The sequence below is a fragment of the Salmo trutta genome, chromosome 21, assembly GCF_901001165.1.
Source record: "Salmo trutta chromosome 21, fSalTru1.1, whole genome shotgun sequence".
Classification (NCBI taxonomy): domain Eukaryota; kingdom Metazoa; phylum Chordata; class Actinopteri; order Salmoniformes; family Salmonidae; genus Salmo; species Salmo trutta.
In genome coordinates this window covers 10353084-10372685 of record NC_042977.1, presented here as the reverse complement: position 1 = coordinate 10372685, position 19602 = coordinate 10353084, and the positions used below count along the sequence as shown (strand labels likewise).

General features: G+C 44.4%; 1 pseudogene; it reads right to left on the bottom strand.

Annotated features, from left to right (window-relative positions):
- The window catches only part of LOC115157709 (protein crumbs homolog 1-like), a 29114-nt pseudogene extending 22384 nt beyond the window's left edge, over nucleotides 1–6730 (bottom strand).
- Between the last annotated feature and the right edge of the window lie 12872 nt (nucleotides 6731–19602).

The window sequence follows — 19602 nt, the reverse complement described above, 5'->3', positions numbered from 1 at the left end:
TGTTACCTGTATAAAAGACACCTGTCCACAGAAGCAATCAATCAATCAGATTCCAAACTCTCCACCATGGCCAAGACCAAAGAGCTCTCCAAGAATGTCAGGGACAAGATTGTAGACCTACACAAGGCTGGAATGGGCTACAAGACCATTGCCAAGCAGCTTGGTGAGAAGGTGATAACAGTTGGTGTGATTATTCGCAAATGGAAGAAACACAAAAGAACTGTCAATCTCACTCGGCCTGGGGCTCCATGCAAGATCTCACCTCGTGGAGTTGCAATGATCATGAGAATGGTGAGGAATCAGCCCAGAACTACACGGGAGGATCTTGTCAATGATCTCAAGGCAGCTGGGACCATAGTCACCAAGAAAACAATTGGTAACACACTACGCCGTGAAGGACTGAAATCCTGCAGCACCCGCAAGGTCCCCCTGCTCAAGAAAGCACATATACATGCCCGTCTGAAGTTTGCCAATGAACATCTGAATGATTCAGAGGACAACTGGGTGAAAGTGTTGTGGTCAGATGAGACCAAAATGGAGCTCATTGGCATCAACTCAACTCGCCGTGTTTGGAGGAGGAGGAATGCTGCCTATGACCCCAAGAACACCATCCCTACCTTCAAACATGGAGGTGGAAACATTATGCTTTGGGTGTGTTTTTCTGCTAAGGGGACAGGACAACTTCACCGCATTAAAGGGACAATGGACGGGGCCATGTACCGTCAAATCTTGGGTGAGAACCTCCTTCCCTCAAGCCAGGGCATTGAAAATGGGTCGTGGATGGGTATTCCAGCATGACAGTGACCCAAAACACACGGCCAAGGCAACAAAGGAGTGGCTCAAGAAGAAGCACATTAAGGTCCTGGAGTGGCCTAGCCAGTCTCCAGACCTTAATCCCATAGAAAATCTGTGGAGGGAGCTGAAGGTTCGAGTTGCCAAACGTCAGCCTCGAAACCTTAATGACTTGGAGAATATCTGCAAAGAGGAGTGGGACAAAATCCCTCCTGAGAGGTATGCAAACCTGGTGGCGAACTAGAAGAAACGTCTGACCTCTGTGATTGCCAACAAGGGTTTTGCCACCAAGTACTAAGTCATATTTTGCAGAGGGGTCAAATACTTATTTCCCTCATTAAAATGCAAATCAATTTAAAACATTTTTGACATGCGTTTTTCTGGATTTTTTTATTAATAAACCTACCATTAAAATTATACACTGATCATTTCTTTGTAAGTGGGCAAACATACAAAATCAGCAGGGGATCAAATACTGTTTTCCCTCACTGTACTTACGGGTTGTGTTAAAGTGTTTTGGGTTTGGCTCCTCTATCAGTCACAGGACTAAGACTCTCTACAACGAGCCTTTTGCTCAAGTTCTCACTGGCTGATCCACTTCTCCGCAGTTTAGGGTGCAAAGAGGCTCAAGACCAGGTTGTCCATTATCCCCAATTTGATTTGCCTTGTCTCTTGAGCCTCTTGCCCAGGCTGTGCAACAAAGTCCAGAGACCTATTAGTATTAAAAGTACTGTCCATCATATTTCCTTGTATGCAGATGATGTTCTAGTTTTCTTATCAGATATTTCTAACTCTATACGTCATTCTCTTAAAATGGGAATCAGCAGTTGAAACAATAACAGAGCGCCCCTTTTTCGGTAAAAAGCTGAGGGATGGGGCTAAGAAATGTAACTACTCTCAAATTCATTGACTGAGCTATGGACGCAAAGACTGGCCATCCCTGCTATCAAAATGATAGTTTCAACCATGTTTTTATAGTGTTTGTTTACATTTACTTTGCTTACAAACATTGGAGTAAAATATATTTTGGGTTCTGATGGGGTATGACAGTTGAACTAAGCTCATGAGGCAATTATAAATTATATTCTTCAAGAATCAATGGGTGTGTACATATTGTTAATTCACAAGTCCGAAAATGGCTGTAGCAATTGCAGATTGCACCTTTAAATTATTTGAACCTTTTGGTTTCTTTTCAGGATATAATATCAATTGGTCCATTTTATAGCTCCTAAATCCTGCAGCTGAGAAGTTCTCTCTCCCCACAACACAGACTCTCCAATTAAATCCAATAGGTTTCACCTATCTGGGGATCAAATTCTAGCCCACTTTCCAACTAACGGTACAAGACTATTACTCAGCTACTATTGGGAAAATTAAAGAGGACTTGGCCCACTTGTCTCCCTTACATATTACACTTCGGGGTAGAATTTCAGTGATTAAGATGAACTTTCTTCCTTGCTTTAATTTTGTATTTTCTATGCTTCCCAAATCACCCCTCTTCAATATTTCAAAGAATTGTATATATTGTGCAGGAATTTCAGCTGGAAAGACAAACGACCCAGAATACCCTGCAGCGCCCCAAACCGTTTGGTGGACTGGCTCTACCTAACTTTAAATAATTACTTTTCTTTCCATTTGAGATTTCTGAAAAGCTGTCTAGATCCCACTAATCAAGCCGCATTGGGTCCCAATGAAGAGGCTTTAATAAAACCTATTAAACTACAAGACTTCTTATTCTCTGGCTGTAAACAAAAATCTACATGTCTCAGAATGGGTCCAATAATTGCTCCATTTTCACAGCCCTTCTCACTTGTGAAACAATAACCTAATCTTATCAGGCTCAAAACCCTTTGATTTTCCTCAATGGTCTAGTAGAAATATTTTCACCCTCAGTGACATCTTTAACAATTCAGGTCTTCAAACTTTTCAAGACCTCAAAGAATCATAGGAGTTGCTTACTTTTTTTTTTTACCGTAGGCTCCGCTCGGCTCTAAAAGCCTTCGGAGTACCTGGGATTCTCTGATCCTGGTTAAGACTTTTGAATATTCCCAAATCTATTGGCCTGGTTTCCACTCTCTACTCCAAATGTAACTCTACCGACAAGAGTGCAGCTGCGGTCACTTCCATCTGGAACAGAGAAGTTCTAGGTTTTTCTGAGAACATTTGAACTGAAAGTTGATATGGAACAATGTTTTCTCATCAGAAAACTTTTCTCACCAGTTAATTCATTTATATGTATTCACAAATGTTATTATATACCTTATCGACGCTTCCAGATTAAACTCTCTGGCAATAATCTCTGCAACGGTTGCACTCTTGGTTCAGTCCGGAGCTATGTACACATGTTTCGGGAATGCCCAGTGGTCTCTGACCTCTGGACATACAGTACGTTAAATACCTTCTTCGCACCTTGATAGAGGTAAATGTACCTATGTCGCCTGGTCTGTTTCTACTAGGAAATATTTGACATTCTATTGGATTAGATGAAACTGAAAGTGTTAATGTGTGCCCTAACTGCTGCCAAAAAGGCAATACATTTTTTGTTGTTGATCCAAATATTTATTTGAAATCTTCCTGGAAAATGTACTTTTTGGACATTCTTATTCCAGAGAAATCCACAGCTAAGCTGCATGGCACGGCTACAACTCTAGTGGGTGGGTTAAATCAAATTTAGCTGTATGACTAGATGTGGACTTCAATCTAAGGAAGTTATTTTTCACGCTCCCTTTGGCTTCCCAAATCCCAGTCTGTTCTGTTTGGTCTGATTCGCGGGCATTCCCAGAAATATTGGCCACTTGGAACTCTGGGTTTAAGAACTGGTATTGTCATGGCGCAACTGTGTTGTGGCAAAATACCTGTATGTGTATTGAATACTGTATATCCAGCTACTCACACTACAGGCGTTGTCACTGGTACATCCCTGTGTGACATTGACCAGCTCCACCAGGCCGTACGATGCCACTGGGGTTGCTATGGGGAAGAACTGCAGCCGTTTACTGTTAATCCTCAGGTCCTGGACACAGCCTTTCAGGTAACCCCCAAAGGAGGCAGAGGCTCTTTGGTCAGCCAGGCCCCCGACGTAGACCAGGTCCCCTGGCTGAGCCACCACGGGCCGGATGGGGATGGTTCCCTGGCTATGGGCCGACTGGAACAGGGTCACAAAGTCGCCCTCCAGCCGCACCGTCACCAAGTGAAAGTGGCCGTCGCTGACCACGACTCGACCCGACAGGCTCTCTAAGTTGTTCACCTGAAATTTTACCCGGCCATCGTCCAGCCACAGGTGGAGGTACTGGTTGGTGCTGTTGGCCAGGACCAGGAGGAGGCCGTTCGAGCGTCGCGTGCGCACAAACATGGATATGGCGATGGTGCCAGAACCCGGGGGGTCATCTAAGGAGAAGACGGCATAGCTCGCCACGTCCTCATTGCCGAACCTGGCCGCGTTGTACTCTGTGTTGGTACAGAAATAGAGAGAGTTTTTAACAATTAATAAAATTCCATACACTATCCTCCCAATTACTAAATGGATAGATGAAGAACTAACAGAGAGAGAGAGAGAGAGTGTCAAAATACAAAGACAATAGCATGATTTCCACTACCTTTCTATTTCCGGGTGAACTACTGTGTGCCTGTGCCTTTTTTTGGTTTTGTTTACTGACATGGGTAAAAGAGTTGGTGCCAATTCCATTTAAACTGAATCAAGTCAGGAAGTGAATTCAAATGAAATTGCCCCCAACTTTGACTTGGTATGACCCTGAGATGTTTATATCACTCCTTCAAGTCACAGGGATGGGCAATTCCAGTCCTCGAGGGTCAGATTGGTATCACTTTTTCCCTAGCCAACACACCTGATTAAACAAATTGCATTCTAAACTTAAGACCATGATTAGTTGATTATTAGAGTCAGTTGTGTTAGCTGGGGCAATCCGGTCCCAAGCAGTTGCCCATCCCTAATTCTAGGTGAAGCGGACCGGTACTCAGAACAGTTATTTCCACCTATCATGTTAGCGCACGTGACAAACTCATTCCACGGAGGCCCGAGTGTGTGCGGGTTTTTGCTCCTCCCTTGTACTTGATTGATGAAATAAGTTCAGTAATTAGTAAGGAACTCCCCTCACCTGGTTGTCTATGTCTTAATTGAAAGAAAAAAAAGAAAAACCTGCGGACCCTAGACCTTCCATGGAATAAGTTTGACACCCCTGTCGTGCGAGTCCTTGGGCAACCCTGTTTTACGGCAAGTGAAGGCGGTCCTTAATCCCTAAACATTTCCTTAATCCTAGAGTCAGGTGTTGTTTGTCTGCTCCTCTTTGCCTGTGTGTATATCTGTGTGTTACTGTGTATGTATATGTGTGTACATGCATATGTGTACATGCGTGGGTGTGTGTAAGTGTGTGTTTACATGGTTGCATGTGTGTGTGTATTCTACATGCTATTTTAGCTAGTTCTCTAAGCTCCTTTGCAGTCTACCACAGGTTACTTTTATTCACCTCTTATGTGCCACATTAGGATGCCAGCCATTTAGATTTTGGAGTGATTCTATTGAGGCTGAACTGTTGACCTCAGGTGATTCGTTTATGAAACTCATACCAGAGTCTTTAGTGAAGTCCAAAATTATCCCTACTTTCTGAGTTTGAACGTTTTGTTGTAAGCTACATTTATCAGAGCTGCATGAGAAGCACACGCTGGCTCTAATAGGATATGTGAGATTATTGCATTGAAATGGAATAGATCTCATATTGTATCATGTTACTGCTACATTATGCCCATTGTTTTCATATGTTGCACTGTTCAAGTGTTTTGCTGCTACATTTACAGTGTTTTCAGACATGCAAGCGCAAGACCACATCCCTCAGGCCTTACCCTCAGTGCAGTCCGTAGTCCCCTCGTACGGTCTGTAGCACTCACACACATAGCTCCTCCATCCCTGGTTTATGCAATGCCCCCGGTTCTGACACGGGCTGTCTTCACACTTGTCCCTGTCGTTGCACCCGGCTGTGACGTTGACCTGAGCCGGTGAGTTGGCGACGGCGGGCACTACCAGCTGTGACTCCACAAACACGTCCCGGAAACAGCCCAGGAAGTAAGCAGCTGGACCAGGTGGGGCAGGCGCGTCTGCAGCCTCAGCCTCCCTTTCTCCTGCCACCCCACCGGAGCCCCAGCCCAGTCCCACCCCTCCTAGAAAGAGGCTGTGGCGAACCGAGCTGGGCTCTCGTAGGCCGGAGCCTTGCTCCAGCAGGGGTGTCTCGGTGGCGGGGAACTCCCTGGTGCAGCCCACCTCAGCGCAGGGGGAGTGAAGCAGCCTCACACTGCTCCCCTCCTCCTCACAGCCCAGCCAGGCCTCCACCGTGTGCCACTGGCTGTCCGCCACGCTTGGCGGTAGCTCCAGAAATACTGGGTTTCTTGTCCCTTGAGCTCTTAGCATGCTGAGGCGTAAGCGGCTGTCTACCAGCTCGATGGTGAGCAGCAGGTCGTCGACCCGACGCTGGAGGAGGGTGCCGACAGGCCGATCCGTCTTGAAGCTAAGGGTGACGTTGAGAGGGACTTCAGGGTCCGATAGCTGGGTCTCCACATACATGTAGCCACTGGACTCGAAGGAGAAGATGGTGGACGTCTGACACTTGGAGCCGGTGAAGCCTGCGCGGCAGGTGCAGGTGTAGGTGTGGCGGTAGTTCAGGAAGAGGGGAGAGCAGATGCCACCATTCTTGCAGCGGTTGCCGTCACAGCCCAGGAGGGCGACTGTGCAATTCTCGCCTCCGTACAGTAAGCCATCTTGGCTCTGTTGAGAGCAGAGGCACCTGTAGCCGCCATGTTGGCTGTCGCAGACGCCACCATTCTGACACGGTTGCAGTTCACATGCATAAGTGTCCTCCTCACAGAGACCACCTGTGTAGATAGGTAAACATAATCAGATAACATAACCAGTTGGCAATTCATTTTGCATCTATTTGGAATTGATATGTTATTCATATTATATGGCACCTATTGGAAATGGACAAATTCTATATTTTTTTTGCATGTGAATTTGGCCATACTAAGAAACATTAATCCAAAGGTTTGGCCCATGACATGCCAGTGATTACTAGTTTGGTTAAAAAAATCTTCATCCATCGTTATTGCCTAATATATCCATATTCACATAGAACTAGTTAATTACTTTATCTAGGGAAGTATGACACTATTGGTTGGTAGAACATGTTCACGTACTTGCACACGTTCATTACTTGTTCGATATCAAACAATAAATATAACTTTAATTTTGGAAATAGATACTTGTAATTTATTTTGTTACATTTAGTTTTAACATGATAGAAAATACATCATTAGGTTAAAAAGGTACAGTTAAAGTCGGAAGTTTACTCACACCTTAGCCAAAAACATTTAAACTCTGTTTTTCACAATTCCTGACATTTAATCCTAGTAAAAATGTCTTAGGTCAGTTAGGATCACCACTTTATTTTAAGAATGTGAAATGTCAGAATAGTAGTAGAGAGAATGATTTATTTCAGCTTTTATTTCTTTCATCACATTCCCAGTGGGTCAGAAGTTTACATACACTCAATTAGTATTTGGTAACATTGCCTTCAAATTGTTTAACGTTGGTCAAACGTTTTGGGTAGCCTTCCACAAGCTTCCCACAATAAATTTGTTGAATTTTGGCCCATTCCTCCTGACAGAGCTGGTGTAACTGAGTCAGGTTTGTAGGCCTCCTTGCTCGCACACGCTTTTTCAGTTCTGCCCACACATTTTCTATAGAATTGAGGTCAGGGCTTTGTGATGGCCACTCCAATACCTTGACTTTGTTGTCCTTGAGCCATTTTGCCACAACTTTGGAAGTATGCTTGGGGTCATTGTCCATTTGGAAGAACCATTTGCGACCAAGCTTTAACTTCCTGACTGATGTCTTGAGATGTTGCTTCAATATATCCACATAATGTTCCTTCCTCATGATGGCTTCTATTTTGTGAAGTGCACCAGTCCCTCCTGCAGCAAAGCACCCGCACAACATGATGCTGCCACTGCTACACGGTTGGGATGGTGTTTATCGGCTTGCAAGCCTCCCCCTTTTTCCTCCAAACATAACAACGGTCATTATGGCCAAACAGTTCTATTTTTGTTTCATCAGACCAGAGGACATTTCTCCAAAAAGTACGATCTTTGTCCCCATGTGCAGTTGCAAACCGTAGTCTGGCTTTTTTTATGGCGGTTTTGGAGCAGTGGCTTCTTCCTTGCTGAGCGGCCTTTCGGGTTATGTCGATATAGGACTGGTTTTACTGTGGATATAGATACTTTTGTACCTGTTTCCTCCAGCATCTTCACAAGGTCCTTTGCTGTTGTTCTTGTATTGATTTGCTCTTTTCACACCAAAGTACGTTCATCTCTAGGAGACAGAACGCGTCTCTTTCCTGAGCGGTTTAATGGCTGCGTGGTCCCATGGTGTTTATACTTGCGTACTATTGTTTGTACAGATGAACGTGGTACCTTCAGCGTTTGGAAATTGCTCCCAAGGATGAACCAGACTTGTGGAGGTCGACAATTCTTTTCCTGAGTTCTTGGCTGATTTCTTTTGATTTTCCCATGATGTTAAGCGAAGAGGCACTAAGTTTGAAGGTAGGCCTTGAAATACATCCACAGGTACACCTCCAATTGACTCAAATGATGTCAATTAGCCTATCAGAAGCTTATAAAGCCATGACATAATTTTCTGGAATTTTTCAATCTGTTTAAAGGCACAGTCAACTTAGTGTATGCAAACTTCTGACCCACTGGAATCGTGATACAGTGAATTAATCTGTCTGTAAACAATTGTTGGAAAAATGACTTGTGTCATGCACAAAGTAGATGGCCTAAAACTATAGTTTGCCAAAACTATAGTTTGATTTGTGGAGTGGTTGAAAAACGAGTTTTAGTGACTCCAACCTAAGCGTATGTAAACCTCCGACTTCAACTGTATATGCAAACATTAGCATGATGACACAATTGTATATACTCATTGTAACATACAGTGCACACTATATAGCATGGGACCTCACAGAACAAACAACAAACAACATCCACTGGGCAACAACTAATTGAATCAACATTGTTTCCATATCATAAAACAAAAATGTTGAATCAATGTGTGAAAACTGATTTGATTTTTTTTTAAGTCATCAAAGGGACATTTGTATTTTTTTTCACCCAACTTTTAACCTTGAATTGACGTTAGTTGACAACTCAACCAAATGTAAATCAAAGCTAGATGTAAATCAGAACTGACGTCTGTGTCCAGTGGGCATGAACAAGAGAGCAAAATTACCTGTATAGCACAACCACAAAATCCAAACACACACGTTGATTCTCAACATGGTCCTTGCCAAGTCCTCCTAATCAGAAGAAATCGAAATATCGATATATGACTCCATTGCATTTCATAGAAGTGGTTTGGAAACCATAACAACAGATATCAGCTTCTTCCCTTGTGTTTCCCCCATACATGAATGGCTGCCCAGTTCAGTCTAATGCTGGGATCACGACAAGCCAAATAGCTTATTCTGGATTAAGTTAATGCACTTAAAATGTCTTACAAATGGAGTGTTGTCCAGGGAGGAGTTTACAGGACTAATTTGAGCAATGGTGAACATCTCCATTCGAGAAACACGAAAGCTTACATAAGAGACTGGAACCTACCTCACCTATATTAGGAGTAGGAGGACCCCTCTCTTACGTAGTTGTTAAGTAGTGTGCGTTTAGCCAGTTGAGGCAGAATCTGCATTGGCCAGAGGCCAGCGGAGGCAATATGGCTGTAGTCTGTCTCGCTGTGGCACTTCTGTCACCAAAACATGTTCAATAATGAAACACTGGTAAACGCGTGGAATCAAACCTACTGTACAGTAAAAGACAGCAGTAGTATACTGTACATAGGCAGCCAATTTGCATGACGTCAGTAAATCTCACTGAGGTATTGTTTTTACGTTTATGCTGATTAATTTATATTTGTTGATGCTGACATACTGAGTTGCCTAATGTACCGTATGTGAACAGCATGTCATATTCAAAATACAAATTGCAAGTGAGTCTGAAATAAGGGAGAATAAGGGCAGAACATTAAATACTGTTGAAGTAAAAGGAAGGTTTGCTGCCCAAAGAAGACATGGAGAAGGACGAATGAGGATGAGATGAAGGCAGTAACCACGATTGTCAAAAGAGTACAGCTACGACTGGAAGTTACTTTCTGTAGCAGGTCAGGAGAGCATTCTAGCTATACCTAAACCTTTCCCTAACCATAATCTAATTATCCAAACCTGCTAAGTTAATTCCCCTAACCTGCTGGGTAAGTTTTCCTAACCTGTTTCTAAAGGACAACCCTGCCGGCCAAACCCTCCCCTAACCCAGACAATGCTGGGCCAATTGTGCACCACCCCATGGGTCTCCCAGTCACCACCGGCTGCGACAGAGCCTGGACTCCAACCAGGATCTCTAAAGGCACAGCTAGCACTGCGATGCAGTGCCTTAGACCACTGCACCACTCGGGAGGCCCTGATGTGTCTCTACACTGAGTATACAAAACATTAATAAAAGAGATTTCACACTGGGATATTATGTTGATCTTAACAAGTGAAATGGCATGAACACTGAGTATACAAAACATTAAGAACATCTGCTCTTTCAATGACGTAGGGGCTCCCGAGTGGCGCAGCATCTCAGTGCAAGAGGCGTCACTACATTTCCTGGTTTGAATCCAGGCTATATCACATCTGGGGTAGGCAGTCATTGTAAATAAAGATGTGTTCTTAACTGACTTGCCTAGTAATACAAATAAAAAATAAAAATGCTTTTGACACCTTGTAGAGTCCATGTTCCAGCTGTTCTGAGGGCAAAAGTGGTGGGTGCTGCAGTGGTCTAAGGCACTACATCGCAGCGCTTGAGGTGTCACTACAGCACCGGGTTCAATACCAGGCTGTGTCACAACTGGCTGTGACTGGGAGACCAATGAGGCGGTGCACAATTGGCCCAGCGTCATCCAGGTTAGGGGAGGGTTTGGCTGGCTGAGATTTCCTTGTCCCATTGTGCTCTAGTGACTCCTTGTGGTGGGCTGGGCACCTGCAAGCTGACAGCAGTTGCCTGTTGGAAGTGTTTCTTCTGACACATTGGTGTGGCTGACTTTCTATAAACACCCACTAGATGGAGCCAAACAACACAATATACTGACAAAATACTGCTATTATGGCTGATGTAATGTGGACAAATTGGGGAGGGGTACAGCCATGGGTGGGCCTGGGAGGGCATTGGCCCACACACTTGGGAGCCATGCCAATCAGAATTAGTTTTTCCCCACAAAAGGGCTTTATTACAGATAGAAATACTCCTCAGTTTCATCAGCTGTCCGGATGGCTGGTCTCAGACGATCCCGCAGGTGAAGAAGACGGACGTGGAGGTCCTGGGCTGGCATGGTTACACTTGGTCTGCGATTGTGAGGCCGGTTGGACGTACTGCCAAATTCTCAAAAAATATGTTGGAGGCTAGCTAGCTCGCTAGCTAGCAGCCAGTGATAGAGAACACACGAGCAAAGCTAACTAACACATATTTTGCAAATACAACACATAAAAAAATAACTGATACCCCCTAACATATTCATATAGAATGTGTTGTAGTTTTAGTATGTTTCTGACTCCTTACCTGAAAAGAAATTGTAATATTAGCAGTACTTGAACTAGCTAGCTAAACTGACTGGCAGCTATTACTGCCAACTGTCAATTGTTACCATTGTGACCAAGATGTCACATGACTGTTCGTCTTCTTGTTGTAAATTGTAAAGGAGAGTTTAAAACCCTTTTTTTCACCTCCACACACTTTATCTTCTCCAGCACTTTGACTATCTGATATGGCCCTAGGAATATCAAAATCCTGCAGGATTCGGTTCTTTAGGATTCATGCTGGGATATTCTTGGTCCAGCGGGAATTGCCATATCCTGCAGGTGTCACGTCGGACTTGGACTGGCTGATAGGTGAAATCAAGTGCAGGAGACAGAGGTGCTGGAGATGAGTGTCTTTTAATAATTCTACTCACACACACGCCGAAAAGTACAGGGCGCTATACAAAGTACCAGTAATTAGTGAACTGCGCCCGTACAGCACAAAATATAATTCCCAAGGTAAGGAGCGCAGCCCGGTAAATCTTACTACAAAAGCAAACTGTCGATCTCACAACGTGGACAATAAACAATCCCGCACAAAATCCCAACTGAAAACACACATTAAATAAGTCACCACAAATGACATACACAAAACAGGTGCGGAACAGACAGACAAAACTAAACGACACAGAAACAACGATCGGTGGCAGCTAATAGGCCGGCGACGACGACCGCCGAGCGCCGCCCGACCGAGGAGGGGCGCCACTTTCGTTGGATCCTGTGACAGCAGGAATATGAAAATCCTTCAGGTTTTGGGTCCTGCAGGAATTGCCATGGTCCTACACGACTTGGCATATCCTGCAGGAATATCAAAATCCTGAAGGTTTTGGTCCTGCAGGAATTGTCATGTTTGTGCAGGATTTTCAAAACTTTTGCAGGACATGCTGCCACCTATCCATGGTTTTTGGTTTGGATAAGTTGTTATTGTCAGGGACTTTTCCTGATTTTATCAAAACTACAGGATTCCTGCAGGACACCTGCACAATTCCTTCACAAAAGGTTGAATTCCGGCAGGATTCCTGTAGGACTTTTTTTGTAAGGGATTGCATTATGGAGGTCATGGCTGGTCTGTTTGTACAGTACACGTCCATGTTCCCAGTCACCTTCCCGTGCTAAAATGCGGCGGTTCACGCTTTCAGTTTTGCGCAAATGCTGCCATCTATCCACGTTTTTGGTTTGGATAAGTTCTTATGGTCACAGTAGGAACAACATCCTCTGTGCATGTCCTGTCTAACTTTCACTCTGTTGGATATTTATGCCATTCTGTAGTGAAGGCATTTGAGTTGGTCTTCTTGACTAAGTTTCACTCTTTCCCAGTCAATAGACCTGAGGACAAACCAGCCTAGTCTCATAGATTAGACATAACATAGTAAACGAGTCCCCTTCAGGAGACGATTTGGCATGGGTCCTCCGGTCCTCAAAAAGTTCTACAACTGCACCATTGAGAGCATCCTGACTGGTTGCATCACCACCTGGTATGGAACTGCTTGGCTTCCGACCGCAAGGCGCTACATAGGGTAGTGCGTACGGCCCAGTACATACTGGGGCAAAGCTCCCTGCCATCCGGGACCTCTATAATAGGCGGTGTCAGAGGAAGGCCCTAAAAATGGTCAAAGACTCCAGCTACCCATAGACTGTTCTCTCTGTCACCGCAGGGCAAGCGGTACCGGAGCGCCAAGTCTAGGTCCAAAAAGCTCCTTAACAGCTTCTACCTGCTGCTACTCACTGTTTATTATCTACAGTGCCTTCAGAAAGTATTCAGACCCCTTGACTTTTCCACATTTTGTTACGTTACAGCCTAATTCTAAAATTGATTATGTTGTTTTTTCCCCCTCATCAATCTACACACAATACCCCATAGTCACAAATCAAAAGCAGGTTTTTAGAAATTTTTGCATATGGATAAATAATAAACTGAAATATCACATTTATATAGGTATTCAGGCTGTTTACTCAGTACTTTGTTGAAGCACCTTTGGCAGCGACTACAGCCTTCTTGGTAGTCTTCTTGGGAATGATGCTACAAGCTTGGCACAACTGTATTTGGGGAGTTTCTCCCATTCTTCTTTGCAGATCCTCTCAAGATCTGTTGGATGGGGACCGTCGATGCACAACTATTTTCAGGTCTCTCCAGAGATGATCGATCGGGTTCAAGTCGGGGCTCTGGCTGGGCCCCTCAAGGACATTCAGAGACTTCTCCCGAAGCCACTCCTGCATTGTCTTGGCTATGTGCTTAGGGTTGTTGTCCTGTTGGAAGGTAAACCTTCGCTCTGGAGCAGGTTTTCACTAAAGATCTCTGTACTTTGCTCCGTTTATCTTTTCCTCGATCCTGACTAGTCTCTCAGTCCCTGCCGCTGAAAAACATTCCTACAGCAGGATGCTGCCACCACCATGCTTCACCGTAGGGATGGTGCCAGGTTTCCTCCAGATGTGACACTTAGCTTTCAGGCCAAAGAGTTCAGTCATGGGTTCATCAGAGAAGAGAATCTTATTTCTTATGGTCTGAGAGTATTTAGGTGGCTTTTAGCAAACTCCAAGCGAGCTGTCATGTGCCTTTTACTGAGGAGTGGCTTCCATCTGGCCACTCTAACATAAAGGCCTGATTGGTGGAGCACTGCAGAGATGGTTGTCCTCTTGGAAGGTTCTCCCATCTCCACAGAGAACCTCTGCTCTGTCAGAGTGACCATCGGGTTCTTGGTCACCTCCCTGACTAAGGTCCTTCTCCCCTGATTGCTCAGTTTGGCTGGGCAGCCACCTCTAGGAAGGGTCTTGGTGGTTCCAAACTTCTTCCATTTAATGATGGAGGCCACTGTGTTCTTGGGGATCTTCAAAGCTGCAGAAAGTTTTTGGTACCCTTCCCCAGATCTGTGCCTCGAGACAATCCTGTCTCGGAGCTCTACAGACATTTCCTTTGACCTCATAGCTTGGTTTTGCTCTGACATTCACTGTCAACTGTGGGACCTTATATAGATAGGTGTGTGCCTTTCCAAATCATATCCAATCAATAGAATTTACCACAGGTGGACTCTAATCAAGTTGTAGAAACATCTCAAGCTTGGCATTGGAAACAGGATGCACCTGAGATCAATTTTGAGTCACAGCAAAGGGTCTGAATACTTATGTAAATAAGGTACATTTTTTATAAACTTGAAAAAAATTCTAAAAACCTGTTTTCGCTTCGTCATTATGAGTTATTGTGTGTAGATTGCTCCGGATTTGTATTTATTTAATCCATTTTAGAATAAGGCAGTAACGTAAGAAAATGTGGAAAAAGTCAAGGGGTCTGAATACTTTCTGAAGGTCACTTTACCCATATCAACATGTACATATTAACTCAATTACCTTGACTAACCCGTAACTCCGCACATTGACTGGTGCCCCCTGTTTATAGCCTCGTTATTATTATTTTGGGGTGTTATTTATTTTATATATTTTTTTACTTTAGTTTATTTTGTAAATATTTTCTTAACTCTTATTGTTCTTAAAACTGCATTGTTGGTTAAGGGCTTGTAAGTACGCATTTCACGGTAAGGTACACCTGTTGTATTTGGCACGTGACAAATAAAATGTTATTTGATTTTATTTGAAAATCCGGGACACTCAAATGAGTATGATATGCTAAGTTTGGTTACATAAGACAGAAGGTTACTTAAGGCTAAAACAAAAAGAGGGTGGTTGGTCGGGGTGGCTGTAGGTCAACTTTGCAACTGGCACATCAGATGCACTCCACAGAGGCACCCCTGCACTTCTTACCACAGCATGGTGAACTCTGACCTTAGTGTGAGTATCACAACAGAATTACTGCATTTTATTATAAACAAACTATGGCTTGTTGTAGTTAACTATGGCTTGTCATATTCTGGGGAAGATAAATGACATATTTTAAGTCAACATTACTCTGATGGTCCATCAATGTTACCATATACTAATTGATTTTGCATTCAGTCCCTGGGTTTCCCAACATCTTAAGGGTGATGATTTGAGGGCCTCTTCACAGATATTATAATGGTTTACTCTACAGATAGATGACACGTTCTTATCGCTCAGGTTGAAAGTTGTATCCGCTTTTGGCCACAAGGTGGCAGTCTTGAAACGTTAATGACAGGGAACTGTATTGACCTGCCCAGATTTAATTACTTCCTGGTTTCTAAGACTTCTCCGAATGGTATGTTATACACAGTTTTGGTACTTCACTGATGACTCGAGGGAAATTTGGTTTCCTGACGGACACCTTGGTTTTCCTCACCCTCCCGGATTCTTATGGGACTCTGGTATTATCAACGGTTTCTACTAGTTACCACAGCCACAACTTCAAAATTGGCTATATCGTCCAAAATTTATGAAAACAAAAATGAATTTTTTGGTGTTCATTTAAGGTTAGGGTTAGGCACAAGATTAGCAATGTGGTTCATCTTGGAGGGCGGTCCAAATTATTAGCCAAGCAAGGGAAGTTTGCAACGTAAGTCCCTCAGCCCTCATTTTTAGTCGAGTTTGAGTGTACAACTATGTTCACCTCAGGGCCTGTAACTCCCCATAATTCAATTCGCGACGATTGTACATCCGCCAAGAAAAGTCAGCCAAAAATTAAAACCTCAACGTCAATATGGAGTTAACATACAAGTGTAAGTAAAAACAAATGTAAATAAGTTAGAAATTGTGCTACTAATGCACATGATGGCACAAACCCATCTCAAATAAAAATGTTGTCACATGTGCCGAAGTGTAGACCTTACCGTGAAATGCTTACTTACTTAACCAACAGTGCAGTTCAAGAAGAGTTAAGAAAATAGTTACCAAATAAACTCAAGTAAAAAATAAAAATACATTAAAAAGTAACACAATAACGAGGCTTTATACAGGGGGTACAACAAATGGAGGTGGGTCAATATAAATAGTCCGGTGGCCATTTGATTAATTGTTCAGCAGTCTTATGGCTTGGGGGTAGAAGCTGTCAAGGAGCCTTTTGGTCCTAGACTTGGCGCTCCGGTACTGCTTGCCGTGCGGTAGCAGAGAAAACAGTCTATGACTTGGGTGACTGGAGTCTGACAATTTTATGGACTTTCCTCTGACACCGCCTATTATATAGGTCCTGGATGGCAGGAAGCTTGGCCCCAGTGATGTACTGGGCCGTACGCACTACCCTCTGTTGCGCCTTACGATCAGATGCTGAGCAATTACCATACCAGGCGGTGATGCAACCGGTCAGGATGCTCTCAATGGTGCAGTTGTCGAACTTTTTGAGGATCTGAGGACCCATGCCAAATCTTTTCAGTCTCCTGAGGGGAAAAGGTTTTGTTGTGCCCTCTTCACGACTGTCTTGGTATGTTTGGACCATGATAGTTCGTTGGTGATGTGGACACCAAGGAACTTGAAACACTCGACCCGCTCCACTAGAGCCCCGTCGATGTTCAGCCCACCTTTTCCTGTAGTCCACGATCATCTCCTTTGTCTTGCTCACATTGAGGGAGAGATTGTTGTCCTGGCACCACACTGCCAGTTCTCTGACTTCCTCCCTATAGACTTTCTCATCATTGTCGGTGATCAGGATCACTGTTGTGTTGTCCGCAAACTTAATGATGATGTTGGAGTCGTGTTTGGCCACGCAGTTGTGGGTGAACAGGGAGTACAGGAGGGGACTAAGTACACACCCCTGAGGGGCCCCGGTGTTGAGGATCAGCATGGCAGACGTGTTGTTGCCTACCCTTACCACCTGTGGGTAGCCCGTCAGGAAGTCCAGGATGCAGTTACAGAGGGAGGTGTTTAGTCCCAGGTTCCTTAGCTTAGTGATCAGCTTCGTGGGCACTATGGTGTTGAACGCTGAGCTGTAGTCAATGAACAACATTCTCACATAGGTGTTCCTTTTGTCCAGGTGGGAAAGGGCAGTGTGGAGTGCGATTGAGATTGCGTCATCTGTGGATCTGTTGGGGCGGTATGCGAATTGAAGTGGGTCTAGGGTGTCCGGGAGGATGCTGTTGATGTGAGCCAAATAATGATGCTTTTGGAAATTGTAGAAATAAAACAATTTTCCTTTGTCAGAAGTTACAGCTAGGCAGGCTAAAGTTATTTAGCTAATTAATTTGCTAGCTATCATACAGTAAGCATATATTAATAATTATATATTTAATGTAAGTAGACATGCAATCATAATTGACTGTAGTGCATATAAAGCAACCACAAGCTACCGGTGGCTGAAAACACAATCATCGCGGATGAACAAGTTACTAATTTCCGGGCAAGGGCGGTCCATTAAAAAATTATTCCTTCCTCCCTCGGCCCTCGCCCTGCAAGTGTACACTCGTCAGACGTCATTATACGCCATCAGAAGTTTTCCACTTAATTTGAGGGCTGAAGGGATAGGGTGTGTCTTTTAAGTGTTTGGATTGCAGCCATTGTCTCAAGCAAGGGGTCAGGGTTCTGGTCTAGAGTTATGGTTTCGACTGCTCCTACAGTGTTGCTTCGGTACTGCAGTTGAACTACACTGCTCAAAAAAATAAAGGGAACACTTAAACAACACAATGTAACTCCAAGTCAATCACACTTCTGTGAAATCAAACTGTCCACTTAGGAAGCAACACTGATTGACAATAAATTTCACATGCTGTTGTGCAAATTGAATAGACAACAGGTGGAAATTATAGGCAATTAGCAAGACACCCCCAATAAAGGAGTGGTTCTGCAGGTGGGGACCACAGACCACTTCTCAGTTCCTATGCTTCCTGGCTGATGTTTTGGTCACTTTTGAATGCTGGCGGTGCTTTCACTCTAGTGGTAGCATGAGACGGAGTCTACAACCACATAAGTGGCTCAGGTAGTGCAGCTCATCCAGGATGGCACATCAATGCGAGCTGTGGCAAGAAGGTTTGCTGTGTCTGTCAGCGTAGTGTCCAGAGCATGGAGGCGCTACCAGGAGACAGGCCAGTACATCAGGAGACGTGGAGTAGGCCGTAGGAGGGCAACAACCCAGCAGCAGGACCGCTACCTCCGCCTTTGTGCAAGGAGTAGCTGGAGGAGCACTGCCAGAGCCCTGCAAAATGACCTCCAGCAGGCCACAAATGTGCATGTGTCTGCTCAAACGGTCAGAAACAGACTCCATGAGGGTGGTATGAGGACCCGACGTCCACAGGTGGGGGTTGTGCTTACAGCCCAACACCGTGCAGGACGTTTGGCATTTGCCAGAGAACACCAAGATTGGCAAATTCGCCACTGGCGCACTGTGCTCTTCACAGATGAAAGCAGGTTCACACTGAGCACATGTGACAGACGTGACAGAGTCTGGAGACACCGTGGAGAACGTTCTGCTGCCTGCAACATCCTCCAGCATGACCGGTTTGGCGGTGGGTCAGTCATGGTGTGTGGTGGCATTTCTTTGGGGGGCCGCACAGCGCTCCATGTGCTCGCCAGAGGTAGCCTGACTGCCATTAGGTACCGAGATGAAATCCTTAGACCCCTTGTGAGACCATATGCTGGTGCGGTTGGCCCTGGGTTCCTCCTAATGCAAGACAATGCTAGACCTCATGTGGCTGGAGTGTGTCAGCAGTTCCTGCAAGAGTAAGGCATTGATGCTATGGACTGGCCCGCCCGTTCCCCAGACCTGAATCCAATTGGGCACATCTGGGACATCATGTCTCGCTCCATCCACCAACGCCACGTTGCACCACAGACTGTCCAGGAGTTGGTGGATGCTTTAGTCCAGGTCTGGGAGGTGATCCCTCAGGAGACCATCCAACACCTCATCAGGAGCATGCCCAGGCGTTGTAGGGAGGTCATACAGGCACGTGGAGGCCACACACACTACTGAGCCTCATTTTGACTTGTTTTAAAGACATTACATCAAAGTTGGATCAGCCTGTAGTGTGGTTTTCCACTTTAATTTTGAGTGTGACTCCAAATCCAGACCTCCATGGGTTGATAAATTGGATTTCCATTGATTATTTTTGTGTGATTTTGTTGTCAGCACATTCAACTATGTAAAGAAAAAAGTATTTAATAAGATTATTTCTTTCATTCAGATCTAGGATGTGTTGTTTAAGTGTTCCCTTTATTTTTTTGAGCAGTATATTTCACTAAAAATATAACTTCCATACACGGCCACATAGAGAAGTCAGATTTCAACATTCCTAATAAGACACTTTAGTCATCA